The 6000-nt window shown below is 43.1% G+C and overlaps 1 protein-coding gene across 6 annotated transcripts in view; it reads left to right on the top strand.

Moving 5' to 3' along the window:
* LOC125462947 (pituitary adenylate cyclase-activating polypeptide type I receptor-like) overlaps positions 1-6000 on the top strand; it is a 211882-nt gene that overhangs the window by 182898 nt on the left and 22984 nt on the right. The window lies entirely within an intron of this gene.

The following is a 6000-nucleotide window of genomic DNA, read 5'->3' as shown; positions in this document are numbered from 1 at the left end:
TGCCCCCATCCCTAACTGCCCTTCAAACGCACGCAGTGTTCCATCGCTCAGTCACGTCACTGGCTGAGCTGAATGTTAACCCCGTCCAACATCTTCACCCCCCTTAAACCTTGCTGAATCTATTGATCAAGGCCATGAATATTCCAACTTTACAGGTCGATAGTGACAGGACATTTTTCCCGTGATGGGGAGACTCGAACAAGGGGGTCACAGTTTAGAGGTAAAATGTTGCTCCATTTAACATACAGATGAGGAGATCGCCTTTCCCCTCCAGCGTGTCTTGGGTCTTGCGAACTAACTTCCTTAGAGAGCGTGACGTGCAGGTGCTGGTGTTGGACTGGGACGGACAACGTCAGAAGTCACACGACACCAGGTTATAGTCCAACAGGTTTATATAAAATCATAAGCTTTCATCATCTGACAAAGGAGTGGTGCTCCGAAAGCTTGTGATTTCTAATAGACTTGTTGGACTATAGTTTCAAAGGGACGGAGATCAGAAATATTTAAGGCAGAGGTAGATAGATTCTTCACTCATGAGGGAGTCAAAGAGCATGAGGATATGGAATTCCCGTCCTCCCTCAAAGACACCCTCCCTGCACTCATGTCGATGATACCACGACAAGTTTATGACTCAAAGAGAATGAACAGTGAGTGAGGTTTCTCTTGATAAATCAGAATCACTTTGTAGAATTAAACCCAACCCTGTGAAAAAGATTGCAATGACTAGTTACAATTACTTAGCCCAGGACTCAGTCTCACCAGAAACTAAACTCCCTGACACTGGCATAAACTTTGGAACTTAATATCCTAACTAACTCTTCAGCTGGTTTTCCAAACTTTTTGTAGGTTCCTCCAGTGGACTTGACCGAGTGTTATCAACTTACTCAGCTGCCTGCAGGAGCAAGCTCTGCTTACATTTATAGCAGTTTCTTGCCTCCTCTCTCTAATCCTCCAAAGTCCCTTCATTCCGAACGGCATCACACTTCCCCAGTTTCCATGTGCCTCTTTGTTTTAAAACACAGGTCTTCTGCGGTGGACACAATATCACCTATTTCCTGCGGATAATCAGCTTCATCGAGGCCAGTGTTTCACAATTACTTCAGCTTTAGATTTACACGAGAGCTGAGGCCATCGCCTTCCATTTCCTGGCTCCTTAAGGTCAATCAGGCACCATTCCTTTCTGGTATTGTGGCTGCAAAACAAAAAGATGCTTTTGTCCCCGCCAGAACCAGTAACAGCAGCAGAGTCTCAAGCAAGATTCGATTCCCTACAGTGTGGAAACAGGCCCTTCAGCCCAACAAGTCCACACCGTCCCTTGGAGCATCCCACCCAGACCCATCCCACTATAACCCACACATCCCTGAACACTACGAGCAATTTAGCATGGCCGATCCAGCTAGGCTGCACATCTTTGGACTGTGGGAGGAAACCGGAGCACCCGGAGGAAACCCAAGCAGACACGGAGAGAATGTGCAAACTCTACACGGACAGTCGCCCGAGGGTGGAATCGAACCCGGGTCCCTGGTGCTGTGAGGCTGCAGTGCTAATCACTGAGCCACCGTGCCACCCAAAGATGTTAACACTTGGCTGTGCTTCACTCCTCTCATTAATACCCCCTCTAACCTTTAAATGAGAGCCTAGTGCGAGGCCAGCAATGCCTGAATTAGCTAAGTTTTCCTATTTACCTACACAGCTACGCTGTTTTGCAACATCCCTTCTCTTTCTTTCTGTGACTATACAACATCATACAAACAGCTGTCTCTTGTACTTCAAGCACTTCAGAAATCAGGCAGTAACACTGTATAATAACTGACAGCACAATAGCCAAAATAACAGGCACGGTTGTATAGATAGGAACATCAAACTCCAAGCTTCCAAAAGGCATTCCCCCAATTCTTGTTTGGGATCTTTTCTCCCTTTTCATTGACTGGGCCGACTTTACTGTTCCAATTTATGATCTTGCTGTTTGGGAATTGCCTACTTATGAGCATAGATGTGATGATGCTCAAAAAGCAGACAAGTATCATATCCAAACCTTTCTACATACCTTTGTAATTGATAGCTCACCTTATGGCAGTTGATGTTAATTAGTTAGCATGCCCCTCATCTAATGAGATGGAAAGCGATGTTGCTCAGTTGGTCGGGCAGGACGGTTCATGTCTTGTACACAAATTCCTCTCCTCACTCGGTGATATAAAACTTCCATGTCCCGTTGTTAGCAATTTGGGTAGCTATCCAGTTGCATCTTTCGCAGAGCGGCTCACACTACAGTAAGTCTGACTAGCTGTAGCCCAAAGTTGTAGCTACATTCCTGAAAATATCAGCTTGAAGTGGTATACTTTAAAGCGAAACGGCTTTAAGTGAAACCGCTTTATGTGAAGCATGGTTCTCCCTTGGCAATCTGTGTTAAAGCCGGAGTTAGGTTCCTGCGGATACTTTCTGCTTGAAAGAGAACAGTATTCTTGTTAAAAAAAACTGAAATACACTACACCAATGTGCAGTGCAGCCTTTTTCTAGCTGGAATAACTTTCAAACTAAAACAAATCATGACATGTAAAAGAAACACTTTACAACTTGATATTTCAGGACCTTTCATACAATTTTTAAACATTATTAGGTTGTACATTTCAAAATTTCTCCATTCATAACTAAGCCAACCTTTAAAACAAAATGAATATTAAAAAAAACTCAGAACTACAATATAAGTATATTTACTGTAAGAAATGTTAAAATTCAGAACTTACCCTGATAAAGGCTCTACTTATTGGCAGAAGTTGGTCCTTGCAGGAAGAACTTTCAACAACAGGTAATGTAACGACTTTATTTAAAAAGGGAAGGCGACATACATGAGGTTAACTATGAGACAATTAGCTCAATGTCTGCTTTTGGAAAAATGTTAAGAGCTTATTATAAAAGTTGGAATTGGAGACTATTTAGAAATACATAAAATGATCAAGAATAGATTCTTGAAAGTGAAACTCATGCCCGACAAATTTACTAGAATTCTTTGAGGATGTAACAATCAGGATAGATAAAGTGGAAGCAGTGAAAGTAATATATTTGGATTTTCAGAAGTTTTTGGTAATGTATCATGCACTAGGCTACTTAGAAAAATAAGGACCCATGCTGTTGGAGGTGGCATATTGGCATGGACAGAGGACTGGTTGATTAATAGAAAATAGAGATTTAGGATATGGAGGGCATTGTCAGGATCGCAACTTGTAACGAATGGAGCACCACAGGGATCAGTCCAGGGGGCACAATTATTTCCAATATATATGAATGAGTTGGATGAGGAAGGTGAGTGTTCTATCAGCAAGTTTGCGGATGACACAAAAATAGGTGGAAAGCCAAGTGACGAGGATGAAACAAAAACCCTGCTGAGGGATAGAAACAGGGTAAATGAGTTGGCGAAACCTTGGCAGATGGGATCCAATACGAGAAAACGTGAGGTCATGCATTTTGGCTGGAAGAACAGAAGAGGTGAATATTATTGAAATGGAGAAAGACTGCAGGAAGCAACAGGATTTGGGAGCCTTTGTCCAGAAATCACAAAAAGAGCAAGCTTAGAAGGCGAACAGGTGATAGGGAAGGCAAATGGAATGCAGGGCCATTATTACAAGGAGAATGGAATATAAAATTAGGGAGATTGTTGCTACAATGATACAAAACACTAGTCAGACCATAACTGGAGTATTGTGAACAGTTTTGGTCTCCTTCCCTAGGCAAAGGCATATTGGTATTGGAGACAGTACAAAGAAGGTACACTGGGCTGATCCCAGGTGTAGAGGGAATGCCTCATGACTCTCTCATTTGTTTTCTCTCAGGGCCTTTGGAAATTCCTTCCTCAAAAGGCAATGGATGCAGAGTCTTTAAATATGTTTAAGGCACAGGGGAATCCGAGGGGATAAAGGATTTTCAGGCAGGTGCAGAAATGTAGAATTGAAGTTAATACCAGCCGTGATCTAATTGAAGGGTGGGACAGACTCAGAGCCGAACAGCTTACTCTGGTTTGCTGGTCATATGAGAGGTTGAAAAAGTTGATCAAAGACTTTTTGGAGTTACGTAGAATGAGAGGAGACCTCATTGAAACACATAAGATTCTTAAGGGACTTAACAGGGTAGATGTGGAATGGTTGTTACCCCTCATGGGGGAGTCTAGGACCAGAGCGAACAGTCTCCAAATAAATGGTCACACATGTAAGACCGAGATGAGGAGGAATTTCTTCTCTCAGAGCGGAGTAAGTCTGTGGAATTCTTTACCGCAGAGAGTTGGGTTTTAAGTATATTCAAGACTGAGACAGAGAACTGTTTAATGAGTAAGGGAATGAAGGGTTATGGGGAGAAGACAAGAATGTGGAATTGAGCTCCGGGGAAGGCAGTTCCATAGTGGTGATGTTGTTGGACTAGTAACCCAAAAGCCCAGGCCATTGTGTTACATTTCATGTGTTCGAATCCCACCATGGTGGAAATTTGGACACAAAATATCTGGAAAACAATGCTGGTCTAATAGTGACTATGTAATTTTTAAATACCCATCTAATATCCTTAGGGAAGGAAATTTGCTCCTTATACCTGGTGTGACCTACATGTGACTCCAGACCCACAGCAATGTTGTTGACTCTTAACTACCCTCTGGGCAATTAGGGATGGGCAATAATGCTGCCCTAGCCAGCCACACCCTTATCCCATCAACCAACTTCTACTAACATAAAACAAAAAGGTGGTTGGATCAGCCTCGGTCTCGGTGAGTGTTGGAGCAGACTAGATGGGCTGAATGGTCTGCTTCTGCTCCTAGGCTTATGGTCTGCCAATAGGTGGAGCTGACGACTCCAATATGCTTTCAGTCTGGAAGCCAGCAGAGAGATTGATGGTGGATACTTCAAAGATAAGGACAAAGTATGTGAGCAGGAGCCATGGTGGGGGAGGTGGTGATGAGGAAGTGAGGTCAGGAGCAGACGATGGGGTGAGGTTAGAGATAAGGTATGTAACTGTGGATAAAACATTGTTGAAAGCTGGCATCCACATATGGCACACGTGTGTAGTTCCTGCCAATGTGTTACTCTCTTCTCTTATGATTTTATTTATTTTGATTGCCTCAGTTTCTAACTGGCTCATTAACCTATATTGGCAAATCATTGCCCTAGGAGCAGGAGGAGGCCATTCAGCCCTTCAAGTCTGCTCTGCCATTCAGCATGATCATGGCTGATCCTCTATCTCAAAGCCATATTCCAACTTTCTTCCCATACCCCCTGATATCCCCAGCCTTTTCAAACATGCCCTTTTTGTTCTTGAAAACTGTTGGAGTCTTGATCCCCTCAGTCTTCTGTGCTAGAGATTCCCATAGGCTGACTACCCTTTGAGTGAACAAATCTTTCCTTATCCCTGTCCTAAATAACCTACCTGCATCCTGAGAGTGTGACCACTGGTTCTAGACTCACCAACCAGGGAAAGCATCCTCCCTGCATCTAGTCTGTCTGGCCCTGTCAGAACTTCAGATGTTTCTGTAAGATCCCGTCTCATTCTTCTAGCCGAGGCCTAGCCGAACCATAGAATCATGCAACACAGAAAAGTATCTTCAACCCATTTAGTACGTACCTCCAAAAATGCACCAATTTCTCCTCATACAACAGAATTGTCGTTCCAGGAATCAATCTGCTGAATGTTGGCTGTAACCCCTCTGTGGCAAGTCTACCTTTTCTTAGATATGGGACCAAAACTGGATACACTACTCCAGGCATGGACTCACTAAGACCCGATATAATTGCAGAAAGACATCCCTATTCCTGAACTCAAACCCCCTCATTATGAAAACCAACATCTCATTGCCTTGTTGATTGCCTACTGCACCTGCATGCTTATCTTCAGCAACCATTATACAAGCAAACCAAAATCCCTTCATACATCAGCAGCTCCCAATCTATCAATATTTAAACAATCCTCTGCCTTTCTATTTTTCTGACTGAAGTGCATTCATTCCTTCAAATAATTATTCTCTAT

The sequence above is a fragment of the Stegostoma tigrinum genome, chromosome 2, assembly GCF_030684315.1.
Source record: "Stegostoma tigrinum isolate sSteTig4 chromosome 2, sSteTig4.hap1, whole genome shotgun sequence".
Classification (NCBI taxonomy): Eukaryota; Metazoa; Chordata; class Chondrichthyes; order Orectolobiformes; family Stegostomatidae; genus Stegostoma; species Stegostoma tigrinum.
Note: the sequence above shows the minus strand (reverse complement) of the source record. Positions and strands in the feature narration are given on the sequence as shown.